General features: G+C 35.9%; 1 long non-coding RNA gene and 1 other non-coding gene across 2 annotated transcripts in view; both read right to left on the bottom strand.

Moving 5' to 3' along the window:
- Positions 1-4413, bottom strand: part of LOC107054177 — a 62173-nt gene extending 57760 nt beyond the window's left edge. Inside the window, exon 1 of the transcript XR_006931130.1 lies at positions 4100-4413. This is a non-coding gene — a transcript (uncharacterized LOC107054177). The remainder of the gene's footprint in view (positions 1-4099) is intronic.
- Positions 4414-4571: 158 nt separating this feature from the next.
- LOC124417127 overlaps positions 4572-14454 on the bottom strand; it is an 86806-nt gene continuing 76923 nt past the window's right edge. Inside the window, exons 5-6 of the long non-coding RNA XR_006931129.1 lie at positions 11624-11660; positions 4572-7732 (exon numbers count right to left, since the gene is read on the bottom strand). This is a non-coding gene — a long non-coding RNA (uncharacterized LOC124417127). The remainder of the gene's footprint in view (positions 7733-11623; positions 11661-14454) is intronic.

The raw sequence follows: 14454 nt of genomic DNA, 5'->3' as shown, positions 1-14454 counted from the left end.
GGGGGGATTTTAAATGATATATCCAAGATATTATACAGCACTCTGTTTTTAGTAAACAGTGAGATAAGGCACCAAAAGGCTATCACTGCTGTTGGAATAAGCAACAGTTTCTATCTGTAACAGCACTGCATGCAGTGCTCAAAACACCTCACCCTGAAATAGTTTTAAATTACAAAAAGCCTTCCTTCTTCACTTACAAAAGATTGGTTTTCAATAACTACTGGGTATAGTAGCTTAACCTTAATCAACACCAGATGAGTTAGCAATAGATTCCTAGAAGCGTTCAATTAGCTCTCAGATGAAGCAATGTCGATAGTACTACCCAAATAACTGGATATTTTCAAAGTTCTCATAAAATGACTTACTACTTTAAATGATGAGCTTATGTGATCCGAGGTGGAAAAAAGATTCAAATAATTAAATGAGTTTAACTCAGCTACAAAACAAATCACTAACTTCTTGAGTTCCACCAAAATCAGATTTTAATGTAGTAATATTGACATATTACATGTGAGTGAGAAACAGCATGCAGAAGTTCTCTCTCACAAATCATTGCTTGGGACAAAAATAAAAATAAAAGCAATTACCATTGAGTAATAATGGTTCATTCCAACCATAATTTTAACTTGCATCTTCACAAGATAGTTTTACAAACACAAACATTTAATGTTTTGTTGAAGATAGTAATAGTGTCGAGGGATTGTTGCTAAAATTCTAAGCACTAAAATGGAGATATTATATAATATGAAGACTTTTTTTAAGGAAGAATATATTTTGCCATTCCTGTATCAAAATGCAAAGTTGTGGAGCTCCGAATAAAGATTTAGTTCCATTAGAGTTCTAATCTACAAAGATTTAATAACATACTCCATTCAAATCAAAGGAGTATTATTCAACTTCATAATGAAATATGCTATAAAGAGATAGTACTAAACAAGATAATCTGTGGTCCTCCCAATTTCTAAGTATGAAGTGCTACCGCTTGTTCATATCTTTACTACAGAAATCCAGTCCTGTGATTAAATGTACACGTCACAGAAACAAGGGGGCAACTGGTCCAGTTAAACATGGCATTCTATTGGGCAGCATTTGAGGCTTCACCAATATTGACATTCTAAACTATGCATCCATTCATACTGCTCCAGAATAGCCACACAAGTAATCTCTGAGTAGTCACGTTTCTACATATCAAGTAAAGAGCTGAGCACTCAATGACATTTACGAGGAAGAGAGAATATTCAGGCAAATAGAAGCAGAATTAAAATGGATGAAATCCTGACAGTTTCATACAAAAATTCTTTCCTCTTCCCATTGAGTAGTCTGAGTAACAGTAAAGACTTCATGCACAATTGACAGATCATGCTCAAGTAGTAAAAATATGTTTATGTAATACAGCTATACCATAATCTGTTTTAGTTCAGACTTCTCTCACTTTCTGAGCATGTTCTCAATGGAAATCTAAGAATCTACAGTTGGAGTCCAGAACAGGTGACCATGAACACTCCACTTAAACAAGTCTCTGAGTTGCAGTGTGGACACGATCTGGTGATTCCCAGGTGCACATAGGGAAGAAGTAAATGAGTTTGAGGCCAGATCAGTGTGTAGGTTTACATGGTACAGCTGCACATGGGATTATCTCACATGCTGATGAGAGTCCAAAGAGAGAAATAGAAGTTATCAGTACTCTCCTATGTCACACAGCACATAGTCTCCTTACCAGTCTGGCTGCTACAAGAAGAGTGATAGCATAGAGCCACTATCACATACTTATTTCAAGGTATAAAACACTTCAGTATATGCTCAAAAATAGAGAGACCCATGCACAGATCACCCAAATCCATGATGCCATGGGCACACTTTTAAGAACAGCACTATATCACAAACCTCAGTATGTCCTTGAAAGGACAGTATATGGGGTGAAAGAAATACATCAGGCTAAATATAAATAATGCCATATAATACAAATAAGGATACGGTCACATTCTAAATATGCAATGAGCTTTGAGTTCCCTCACCTAGATTTCAGATCCAGGGTTATAATAGATAATTTCTTCAAACTGCTGGATTATTGTTCAGTGGCAGTCAAAAAAAGCACATTTAAATCTTAGGCAGTATTAAAAAATGAACAAAAAAACAAAACATCACTATGCAGTCCATGATGGATTTGATCTTACATGCCATTAACCTTTGATCTTGTCCTCAGAAATAATAAAATAAAGCAACAGAAGGTACAAGGAGGAGCGACAAAGATTACCCAAACTATACAGCTATTTTGTATTAGAATCGTCGAGGACTTCTCAGCCTTTAAAGAACAATGGAAAACTTTTATAGAGATGTTAAAAAAAATACCTACAAAGAACAGCTTGGAAAATAAAGCATGCCAAATGACACAGGCAGATGGCAGCTCGCAAACAAAATACATGTTCGTTCACAATATTCAGGAATTACACTAATAAGAAAATATAAGAAGAAAAAGTATTTCTTCAGTTATATATGCTCAACATATTGAGTAAACCTCAGAAAACCAAATCAAGCAAGACATGAGCAAATTCAACAGGAAATAATAGGTCAGTAAATTGAGAAGGATTCCTTTAAAAAATAGGCCAGCTTCCATTGCAGTATTAATCCTCTTCTAAGTACAGGTTGCTTTATCTACGTTCTGTTTTCTTTCATTGCAAAGGTCTTCAAGTATCATGTATTATTTTATTAAAAAAAAAAAAATCATATTACTGTCTAAGTAGTCCAAACAACACAGAGCTCTATTTCAGCACTGGAAGGTTTTCTCAAACAATGAAAAAGGACACACGTGCACATACAGACACATACTTCATAGGGAGTCACTGATGAAGCAGAATAAATGGGTCACATGGCATTTTTAAAAGTCTATTACTGTGAAAGTACATGCACACTAATGGGATGTAAAACCAGGTTCTCAGTAAGTAGGTCACACAGCATTTTTATAGTCTATTAGAATATACACATGCATACTAATGGATACGAAACAGGCTTCAGTAAAAGTAAGAAGATTAGAGAGACCAGAAAAATCCCATGACATGGACAGGGTCTGAGGAGGTTGCTCTATTAGACAGCTGTATACATTTGTCAGGGATAATCTGTTTCCCAAAATATTTCTGTCTTTTTTCTTACCAAGTTGCTTGCAACAGCCTCTAGGGGAATCATGCTTTTCTGTTAGCCCACAGCCATAAAAACACAGCTCAGTTTTATAACTTGATGTTAGAAAGTAATGCTGCCTCCAGAGAGCTTTATATTAAGCAGCCCGAAGTTTGATAAAAGGAAGCGATAAGATTACAGAAACAAGACTAAGCATAAAGTTGTTTTTAAAGATAGCATTCATCCTCCACTTGTATGATTTGCTTGAAAGACTAAACGAGCTTAGTCCAAAAAAAGTGAAATAACTTTACTCCACATATTAGGCATAACATATATAACAATATTATACATATTATAGAAAGAATGGAAAAAAATGGAGGGACTAAAAAAAATACAGAAGAATGGATACTTATATTTTAATGTAAGAATGCAAAATATTTAACACTTATATCAATTTATTTTGTACCAAAACATCTTTGAAACCTATAAGACCAATTCACTCTTAATTTCTACTCCTAGACATGATTTATCACAACAAAATCAAGATCTGGTGAAGAGATTTTGGAGAAATACAGCCCCATTTTAAGAAGCATATTGTGCACCTCAGAAGTCAGCATAATGCACTGATCTGAAACTTGCACCTTTACATTCCAGGCAGCAGCTGCACTGCGATCGTAACTACCTGAGCAGCAGAATATATTCATATATTCACTACTTAAGCATAGCTGCAGTAGGTGAGTTTCACACCTTCACCTCACACTTTTTTTTTTTTTTTTTTTAAGTGGGTTGCTCCGAACATAAGAAATAAGTAATAATCAGATTATTTATCCTTCCACACGGGAAGCTTGGTGAGGCCCCAGCAAGAAATCAGAGGAAGCAACCCTAAGTTTCCCATGATAGATGGAATGTTTTTTTTATTATTAACTCAAAGCTATCCTCCTCAGGAAGAAGAAAGGGGAAAAAAGAAAAGAAAAAAAAATTGGCTTACCAGAGCGCAAGAGAAGATGGCTGCCTCTTCCTCTCTACCACCATCTTCTTCAGTCATTCTTCAAGTCTTTCAGTCAAGATTCAAGTCTTACTGACAGTACAGGGACTGACCTGAAGCTCTGATGAGCCACCTGCCCCTGCTGCAGCTCCCAGCCGCATCCTGCCAGTTCTAGAACCTTCTCCCAGCAGATGCTCCTCAGCCCTCCTCCTGTTCTCCCCCTGCACCCCTCTGAGGGAGCTGCCCCTCACAACTCTGTTCACCGCTCAGCAGAGCCCCCCTCACCTCGCTGTCCCCTCAGCAGCCTGACTGGCACTGCTGGACTTGCTCCAGTGCACTTCCAAAGGGCCCCCCAACTGCACAGGTGTTTCCCGTTGTCAGGTTAGCTCAGCTGCAAACAATAATTAGGCATCCATAGACCCTGTAGCAGCTGGACATACCTAGCACAGCTTCATATCTAGAAGGCAAAAGAAAAGAATCCAAATGCTTTTGCTTGTTTGTTTTTAAACTCTTAATATGTTAGCAAGCTTGATAACGTTCCATTCTGCCTTGGTGTGATGTTGTGCTGTTATGAAGCATTATTATGGAATTATGCTGTTGTGAGGCAATTAAATAATTTATATTTCTTTCACCTAAAACAATAAATCTTGTTTTCAGTATGAACTGATTCTTGTTCTAATTCGTACATTCTTCTAATGGCCATCAGTTCTATTTAGCAACATCAGGCTTCTAACTTGTTGCTTTAAAAAAAAAAAAAATGTAGAAAGATTTACTTCATTATAGCCTGGAGAGAACAATAACTGAGGAAATTGATTGACTATAAACAAAATGCAGATTGTATCTACTGACATGCACTGAGGTTTGGGTTCAACTTCAGTTACTGCCACCAGCCACAGGGAAATTTGCAGCATGTAACACCATTTGTTTAAAACAAGCAGGCAAAAAAAAAAAAAAAAAAGCTTTCTGTTCTATTACCTTGATTTTTGGGAAGGGCTTCATGTACTGCTTGGCAGCTGAGGGGCCTTTCAATTTTCTCCTACAAGTCTGATTTCAATGGAATTCCCTAAATAAATACCTTCACAAGAGTTCTTGACTTTCCATAGCTACAAAAGTGATATTTAATGTTGGCATCAATAGAATAGACAGTTTCCATCAGAAATGACCTTCTCATTTCTTTATGCCTTCATCCTGAGCAGCACGCCTTAGCTACAGAAGAATATTAATATCCACTCAAAAATCTTTTGAATTTGTACTTTTGATTTGGTCTGACAGAGGTTTTGACATGCCAAGAGATACCAATTTTCATGTTACCTCTAGTTTTAAGGATACCAGAAATAATTAAGGAAATAATACTATTTAACTAAAATTCAAGAAGTTACTCTGAAATTCACATCAGGCTGTCTTTTTATTCTGCTGCTAAACAGTGGCTAAAATAATACATCACAAATAATGTTAAAATTGCAGCAATTGACTGGAAATAAAGTTGCCTGAATATTGTACAAAATCTTGCTAGTGTTTTTTGTACTGCCTGTAGTTTCTCACTCATGCTGGAGATATTCCAGTATCAACTGTGCCACGGAAGAGCAGTAGGTATTCTGGAAGCTAAGGAGTCTAAATGTGCAATTTCTTTTTTACACTAGAGAATCAGAGAAAATTCCTCTAAGAAATAATTTGTATAGAAATCCTATTAGGTGACCCTTATAGAGTCATCTTACACTCTATGAGTTTTCCAGAAGAGTTCAGGCCATCTAAAGCATATAGTTATAAAAGGCTTTGGTTTTCTTTCTGAACTGTAGCTGATTCCCAGCCTCACAAGTGCACTGCCTGAAGGTGACCCTGAGGCTCAGTAGCAACAGCTGCCCAACTCTTAATTCTCACAGGTGTGTTTTAGAAATGTAGCAGAAATATAGCCTGTGTGGAAAACTTGTTATACTACTTAAGTAATTTCTCAAAGGAATATAATAACTCTTAATGCAACAGCACCCTTAAAAATCAGCAATATTCTTATAGGTGCACTACATTACTACATAATTCCCAAGTAGGCTGTCTGGAAAATAATTTTGTACAAGTGTTGACTTTTGATCAGGTAGCGTTTACATCAAGTAACATTTCCATTATCTCACTATAATTTATGCTGTCCACAAAAAGTCATTTCTTTAGAGGAGTTTTTGATTTACTTTTGGTTTGCTTTTTCAGTCTGTCCTGACAACAACCATCTTTGTGGGGCAAATGTCACTTATGCACATTTAATGCTAAAACTCTTTCCAAGACTAAAATGCAAGATAAAATCAAAGTTACACCTGAGTAGAGAATAAAACAACATTCAGTACAAAATACAGAGGAAAAGCAACCATATTCAGCCCAATCAGTTTTCAAAATTCTCATTCATAGCATAAATGCCAACCAAATTTCTAAGTATTTCCATACTACCTCCTTTGAGATAGCAGAAGCAAGGAAGAGAGGATTTGGGTTTTGGTTTAAGGATGAGAATTGGCACAGTTGTTTTTTTTTTATTAAGTAACGCCTGAGAAACACAAAGTCAAATTAAAAATAATTTTAAAAATTACTATTCCTATGAACCTAAAATAATGATCTGAGTTTTTGAAAATACTGTGAATTCCACAAAGACTTCCTGTGTCATCACAAATATCCATTTCAACATTTAAATCTCTGAGTTGCTAGCCAGGAATGATCACACTGGTTGTACATTCATAACAAGTGATTATAAGAATACAAAATCATTCAAATTATTCCTAGTAAGAAGTTCTCACTGACCTCATTAACTCAATTACCAAGAAATGGCCTCCAGTTCATATTGATTTAAACAAGGAGGTATTCTGCTTGGGTGCCTGTCCATCTGGTTCCTCAGCATGAAATTATTTGCCAAAGAGCCCAGTTCACAACAGTCACTCCATCACAGGAAAATTCCACATGCATTTTGTGAACTAGAAATATAGCAAATTTTGAATGTGACAGCTCAAATCCAACTTAAATAAGTGCAAATGTAAGATACAAAAACTTGACACATTGTACAAAGCAGACTTCACAGTATATGCAGCAAAGAAAGAACATTCATATTTTAAATAGCATACTAAGAAAGAAATGACAAACAGAAGGTGTAGACTGACAGCAAAGGAAATTGGTCGTGATGGGAGTCCTAACACAAAACTGCATTGGCTTTTGCTCAGATGAAAAAAAGAATATTCATGCTGGTTTGTCTATAATGTCGAAGAGCAATACTGGAGAAAGCTACAAGGAATAATTGCACTACTCTTCTGGTTACTTCCAGTTGAAATGTTTACAAGTGTATGCGATGAATGGTAATCTGTCATTCCCTCTCAAAAGAAAAAAAGGAGTTCGTAAACAGCACTTCTAACACCAGGTATTATAGTGACAGAAGAAAGCAGAAAATTTGAAGCCAGTCATTACACCTTGCAGAGCCACAGGCTGCCAAACACTACAGCAACTATCAGAGATCCCAGGAGAAAAGCTGGCCGGCCAAGTGGAAGAAATTAGCCCAAAGCAAAAGCCTTACAACAAAACATGTATAAACAGAAGAGATCATCTTGTCTTCATTTTCTTATCAACAGTGGTAAGGAGTGTGGAGAAGAAAGAAGGCAGAAGGAAAGCTTTTCTCTGAAAGCAAGAAGGAAATACAAACTCAGTACTGAACAAACTGTACCTACACGTGACATTTCAGTGGTACATCAAAATCATGTCTTTCAATAGGAAATCAGAAAAATAAAGATGATCTCACAAACTTGAGAACAGCTTACAGTATCTCTGTGTTCATCTCTCCAGTGTGTGCTGGGACAATCTCAGGACACAGCCCTTCCTTAATGCTCCACTCACAAATACGTGAGACTATTGTCCAATAAAGTAAAAATTTAAACAGTGCACTGAAAGTGTGTGTCACAGTACTCTTCACATTCATACCTATACCTTAACCTACAGGAAAGAGAATGGCCTCATGATAAGACCCAAATCTTACTACTGTCAGAGAACAACCCAATTAGCCAAATTCAAACGTGCATAAGCACATTTCCAGATACTTAGCATTATCTGAAACAACTCCTAATTACTATTGATTACAGTGAAACATACATACATATATATTTGTGTGTTTCTGACTCTGACTTCAATTTAAGACAAAAGCAGACTATGAGCACAATGAAGTGACTAGCAAATGTCCTTTGCCAGGGGCCATAAATCTAAATACCAAACACAGATTTCAGAAACACTTCAACACAAAATGGAAAAGGCAATAATAATTTTCACTATTTCCCCAGCCATTGATTTTTCATTAGTAATATTTAAGACCAGTACCATTCAAGTATGACTTGCAAGGAAATTAGATGTGCCAAGAAGTGGAGCTTTTACTTGCAGGCTTTAAGATCTGTTTAAAAATTAATTTGATGTTCCTGACAAGATTTTAACAGATGGGGCTCTCTTGTGGCAGACAAGGAATATGTTGAAAATAGTTTGTAGTGCTTTGTATGCTCTCCAGTTATATATGGAGAGCTTCTTTCTGCTTTTTCACAGAGAATTAATGAAAGTCTTTAAAAGACGCTCTGGACTTGTTTCTCTGCCATTTTTAGTTTTCACCGCTTATCAGCACGAACAGTCATGTCACGTAGGATTTATACAATACTCTCTGGAAATGCCCACACAAAGTTTTGAAGCTTTTTTTTCAATCTAATCTGCTACTATGCTATAGAAATCGATGGCAGCATACTTTTATACTTGTAGTTATGGTAGCAGTATGAGTTAGGACAGTGGCATACAGAAATATCTGGCCTAGTTCAAATATGCTTTTTCTGACAACAGAAATGTACCTGTGCTTTCCTTGATATTTAACATCCCTCTCCCCTTGTAGATCTTATTTCCCTTTCTATCCTGAGGGATATAAATTCTTAGCAACTTCTTAGCAAATTCTTTAGAGAAAAGAAAGAAGAATGGGGAGGGAAAATTTAAAAAAATCACTTAAAAATGAAAAAAAAAAAGACACTAATACAAAGCAAGAAACAAATTATCGTTTCTTTATTCAAGATTAGTCCCTTGTCACCTGGAACCACAGCCATAACATTTTAATGGCATTTTCCAGACATTCCACTCTCCTGCTGAGCTTCCTCAAATAACTTTGACAATTTTTCTTCCCCAAACAAAGCCTGATGAACAATTTGGGTTGGCAAACCATCCCAACTATCGACACCTATGACCACCAAAACGAGCCACTGTGATGCTTCTAACACAGAAAATTATTAAACCTGTTTCAGGACTCCAGCTGTAACTTTGAACAAAGCTAGGTTACAGATTTCCTGTTCATTTGTTTGTTTTTTAAAGAAAAAAAAAAAACAGAGAAATAAGCTTTTTGGCATTCATTTTCTAAGTGCTTTCCATATCTCTCCTGTTTTATAAAAGGCAGTCTTTCAGCTACATCTTCAGCTAATTGAGTTGTAGACTAATAATGAAATACAATAGTTATTCTAATGCGTTTTGAAAATTACCTTTAGTAGTCATGCATTTATAGATCATTAAATACTAGTAAATAAGGAGAGAGAAAATTGTGAAAATAGCTCAGTGGTGACACCTCCATCAATTAATAGAAAATCTCTCTGGTAAGCAATATATACAATGAAAAATCCATTTTCCTTTTGAGCTTTTCAACTGTTCTTTGTGCTACAAGTATTAGAAATGTCATCCCATGAAATTCTAGGAGCTGAATTTTGCCGGTGGTCAGTACACCTGGCTTTAAAGCCTGAATAAATGTTTTCCATGAAAACATTGACTTAATTGTAATTTGGCATTGCTCTATTTTAGTTTTCTATGAACCAGGAATGATGAGAAAATTCTGCCCTGAGAACACTGAGTGTAATATTTTGAAAATAAATGCTCTTGGGGTCATAGCAAGATAACAGGACAATGTCGCCTTAGAACCAGTGAAGCACAGGAGGCCCTGCACAGGACAGGACTCCTCACACACTGCTGCCTGTGCAGAGGACTGTGCTCTGCATAAGATGAACCCTAGGACTGCAAGGGGCCAGGATTCTTGCAGCCCAACCTTTGCATGATTCACTGCAAATGACAGCGGGATTCAAGACAGACCCCTTGGTCCCTTTATTCCCTGAGGACAGGATTCAGCAAACTCAGAGACCAAACCTCTGGAGAATACTTGTCATGGGAAATTTCTATAGTCCATGACTTGAAGCTCCCATGGTCATGAATGAAACTGACCCACTAGTCTCGTGTAGTGGAGGAAATACCTAATGTTTGGTAGCTACTAGGGATTTTTCCAATAAGATAATATACCCACTGGTTCTTGCAGCCAATTACCTTCCAAGCAACAGATAAATTCAAAGAAAAACAGCCCCATAACTGCAAGCCACTGCAGCCCTTCTAGTTAATGCACAGTCTGTCTAAGATGTGGCAGCCCGTGCACCATTCATTAGCCCCATCTGGGAGCTCACACAAAGGCTCTGACAGCAGAACACCATCTATGAGACTGCCCCAGGCAGAACATTTGGATACTTTCTTGAACAGAGGGTATCTGTAATCAGTTTTTTGTCAGAAGCCAGTGGTGCATCGGGCATGGAAATCAATAACTATTTCCTACTGCTGCCCAAGCCCTTATTACATTTATATTTTAAATGAAATAGAACTTCATCTGAATTGCTGTCTACGACTATGTTCTGGTATATAACATCATTTGAGAATCTGTCTTTTCCATCTCAGTGGGATGCCATGTAGCATGTAGAGAGACTATACTCCTACATTTAAAATGCTTTTGTTGTACGGACACAATAAAACACATTATTTGCATGTAAAAGTTCATGGAAATCAAATAATACCTTGAACTGATTATTTTTCTAATCAGTGGAAAAGAAGTTAAACCTAATCATCCATTTCCAAAGGCTGTCTAGAAGCATTTTAATATAACTAGGTATAGCCCACTAATATCATTCACTTCTGCTTTCTGGAGTCTGAAAACACAGCAGAGTACTTCTCCTGGCCGTACACTGAGCTATCAAAATAAAAACATGTTTTCTATTCCTAGACTTTCATTTCAGTAGGGACAAATTTAGACTGTGCACATGCATCTATTAAAAGACAGATTGAATCAGAGATAATATAAAAGTCAAAGCTTCTAATGCAGTTTTAAACTTTAAAGTACCTCAAAAATATGCACTTGACTTAAGCTGAAAGATGTGTAATCTTTTTATTTGTGTATGTTAATCTGTCCTAGGAAAACACACTGGAATTTTTGTAATTATCTGCTCTGGGAAGGTTTCTAATTCACTCTAGTGGAAACAGAAAAAAAGCGTTACCTCAGATTATTTTCTTGGAAAAAACTTCAGTGTTTATTCCACAGGTTGAGCTCCAGAGGCCTTAACGCTGACCCCAGATCCAGTGAGCGATACTCATGGTGATGTATGCTGGAGTCCACAGAGCTGCTCTTCACAAAACACTGCTAGGGCTGTCATTTTGGTGAGGTGTTTTCAAATATTAGACCAAAACCAGAATACTCACCTGAACTGTATGCTCCATACATCCGGATACCATCACACTAAAAAAATATATTTGGAAAAAAAAAAAAGAAAGAAAGAAAGACAGTCATTAACTGTAAGTCTCCCTATAGATTGCATTCACTTTACCTTTATGGGATTCATACTTAGGCATGAAATCTAGTGTTGTATGAAAATGTTTAATTTACTGGTTTGCGGTCTTATCTGTAATATTAATATGTATCATCAGCAAATTTACATTTACATCGTAAATATGCTTTGAATTCATGTCACCCCTCAGAGATACTACAGATAAATGTCATTACTTTTGCTGTATGCTACATATTCCTAGTATTGAATGTATCTGTAGGTCATTTCTGTGAAATTAAAAACTATTTCATTTGAACATGAAGACACCTGAGAGGCAGAGGAAGGTTCCGTCTAGGATAAAATTAGGTGACAAATCTAACTCTAGTTCTTGTAAATTTTTTAATAACACATCATTAATAATGAAGTTGGGGTTGGACGCAAGTAGTGGTAAGCAGCTGCTACAAACTGCTTTCCTTGGCCTTGGCATTGGACAAGGTAAAAGCTCACTGAGAGTAATTCATTGTTACAGACAGGCAGACAAACACACATTCATTATTTTATACTTGGTTTGCAATGCATGTTCAGTACAATATTTTCCATAGCTAAAAAGACTAATGTTGAAGGGCCTGGAAAGTTGAAATAAAATAATAAAAACCTCTATATTTTTTATTCAAAAAGATAAGGATCATCAACACTTGGAGTAAAGATACACTGTAAGGTAGAATCCTGAAAGTTTAAATGTTCTGAGGAAATTAATTGAGATAAAGTAGGATTTAGATAAGGAAATGTTCAGGTGGAAAGACTAGAAGAGTTTTTTGGGTTTTTGTACAGTGAAGCCTCTTAGCAACGAGATCATATCACCATTACTACTTTTGGAACATTGCCATATTGATTACTTCTCACTAGAATGCATTAGTAGTGTCTGATAAGGAACAATTTTACTTGAGAGAGAGGTGAGATTAGACAGTTTTCCAACTTAAATCTGTAATTTAAAAATGATGGACATATTCTTGTCTTAATGCTTAAGATGAATTACAGTGAATTTCTATTGCATTCTCTGTATCTAAATTATATACATGAATCAGATGAAAAAAAATTCTCACTTAATGGAACACCGAGCTCAGTATGCATTACACCAAGGCAGAAGATTGCTCCAGTGTATTTTTGATGTTAAATATCATTTCTTAGTTTGCAACTTCAAAACAGTAGTTGTACATCTTTGTGTAATTTTGAGTACAAGTAATGCAATATGATAGCTGTGTGTTTATCCTATTGAGCTTGGATGTCAAATCAAAGAGAAAGAACCAACACCTCTACTTAAAGGTTCAGATGGAGTAATTCTACAATATTACACTTCAAAGATCCCTGAATAAAATGTATTCCAGAACAAAAATAAATAAATTAGTTAATAAAAATCAGAAGAACAGTTCATCACTAATATTCACTCAAAAGTGCTGCATTCCCTTTAAATGTCAATAACTTTTTGGTTGAACTTCCTTTCCTTTTAGGCTTTCAAACAGTCCTTTTTAAGTGTGGTGCAGCTCTTAAAAGGTTTTTGAAGATAGTTTTTGGATATATAATTTCACTGAATGTTTCTTCCTGTTATGTACATTAGTTTCTTTAAATTTGAGGATTTTACTGAAAAATACCATTGTATAACTTCATTAGTTATATATCTTACAGTTTATTCCTGTTTGAATGACAAATCTATAAAACTTTCATGAGCATTTCATTGTATCAACAAGGGCTTCATGTCTTTCATATGCATATTGCATCATCGAATTACAGCATACTCATGAAGCAAAGATGACCTCATCTTGTAGCATTCCATCACACTCAAAAAATAGAAATAACATTTTCTTTTATTTACAGACTTGGAATAAAATCTCAGAGCTCCTTTGGCTACAGAAATTATATGCACTTTCAAATCTCTTCTCACTATTCAAACTTACCAAAAAGCTCTGCATCTAAGGATCTGCTAAATATTTTAGGCAACTCCCCAAAAAGCCTGAAAATTCTTCCCAAAACCTGAAACATTCAGTAAATTAGATTATATTCAATCTCCGTGTCCTAAAGTAGATTACAGTAAACCTCAGTGTCCTATATATTGCAAAACAGATTTTTATATGGTTAGAGAGCAGATGGTATGTTCTTAAATGAATAGTTTTCAGGAGAAAACTACTTGGTGTTATGATTTTCAGATAGTAATACTGTTAAATTGTTTGAATTATTTAATAGGAGACATATTTAAGTTTTTGGATTTTTTTCATTTATAATATGAAGATTTAGATTGAGGAAGAAAAATATATTTCTTTTAAAATTATTCAGTCTGACCAGTAACATAGCATGAAAAAAAAGAGATGGTGTGTGCTCTGATATGGGGAGTTCTCAAGGCAACATGCTAGCATGTTGATTAATGGTTACAACGTTAATCTATGTTAACATTACCATTTTGTTACTTTAACAATTTTAATGTTGAAACAATACTTGGGTTAGCTTCCCTTCTCTGTGCCTAATCCAGGTCAGAAACTTCCACCCTCACAAGTGTATGGCCTACAGACTGATTTCCCACCATTGCTCCAATGTAAGCAGCTTTCCTGGCCTCTTACAAATTCTGGACATGAAATCAGAGCACAAATGTCTGATACTGGACAATTCTTGTGGGAACCCTCAAGTGTGGAATCCTACTCACTATTCTTAACAAGTTCTGGGCTCTGAGGATTCTCAACCCTCCATGCTCATGCTCTCAAAGCAGCAAATCATCAA

The sequence above is a fragment of the Gallus gallus genome, chromosome 10 (assembly GCF_016699485.2).
Source record: "Gallus gallus isolate bGalGal1 chromosome 10, bGalGal1.mat.broiler.GRCg7b, whole genome shotgun sequence".
NCBI classification, from domain to species: Eukaryota; Metazoa; Chordata; class Aves; order Galliformes; family Phasianidae; genus Gallus; species Gallus gallus.
The sequence above is the reverse complement of the archived record's forward strand: the minus strand, read 5'-3'. Positions and strand labels throughout refer to the sequence as shown.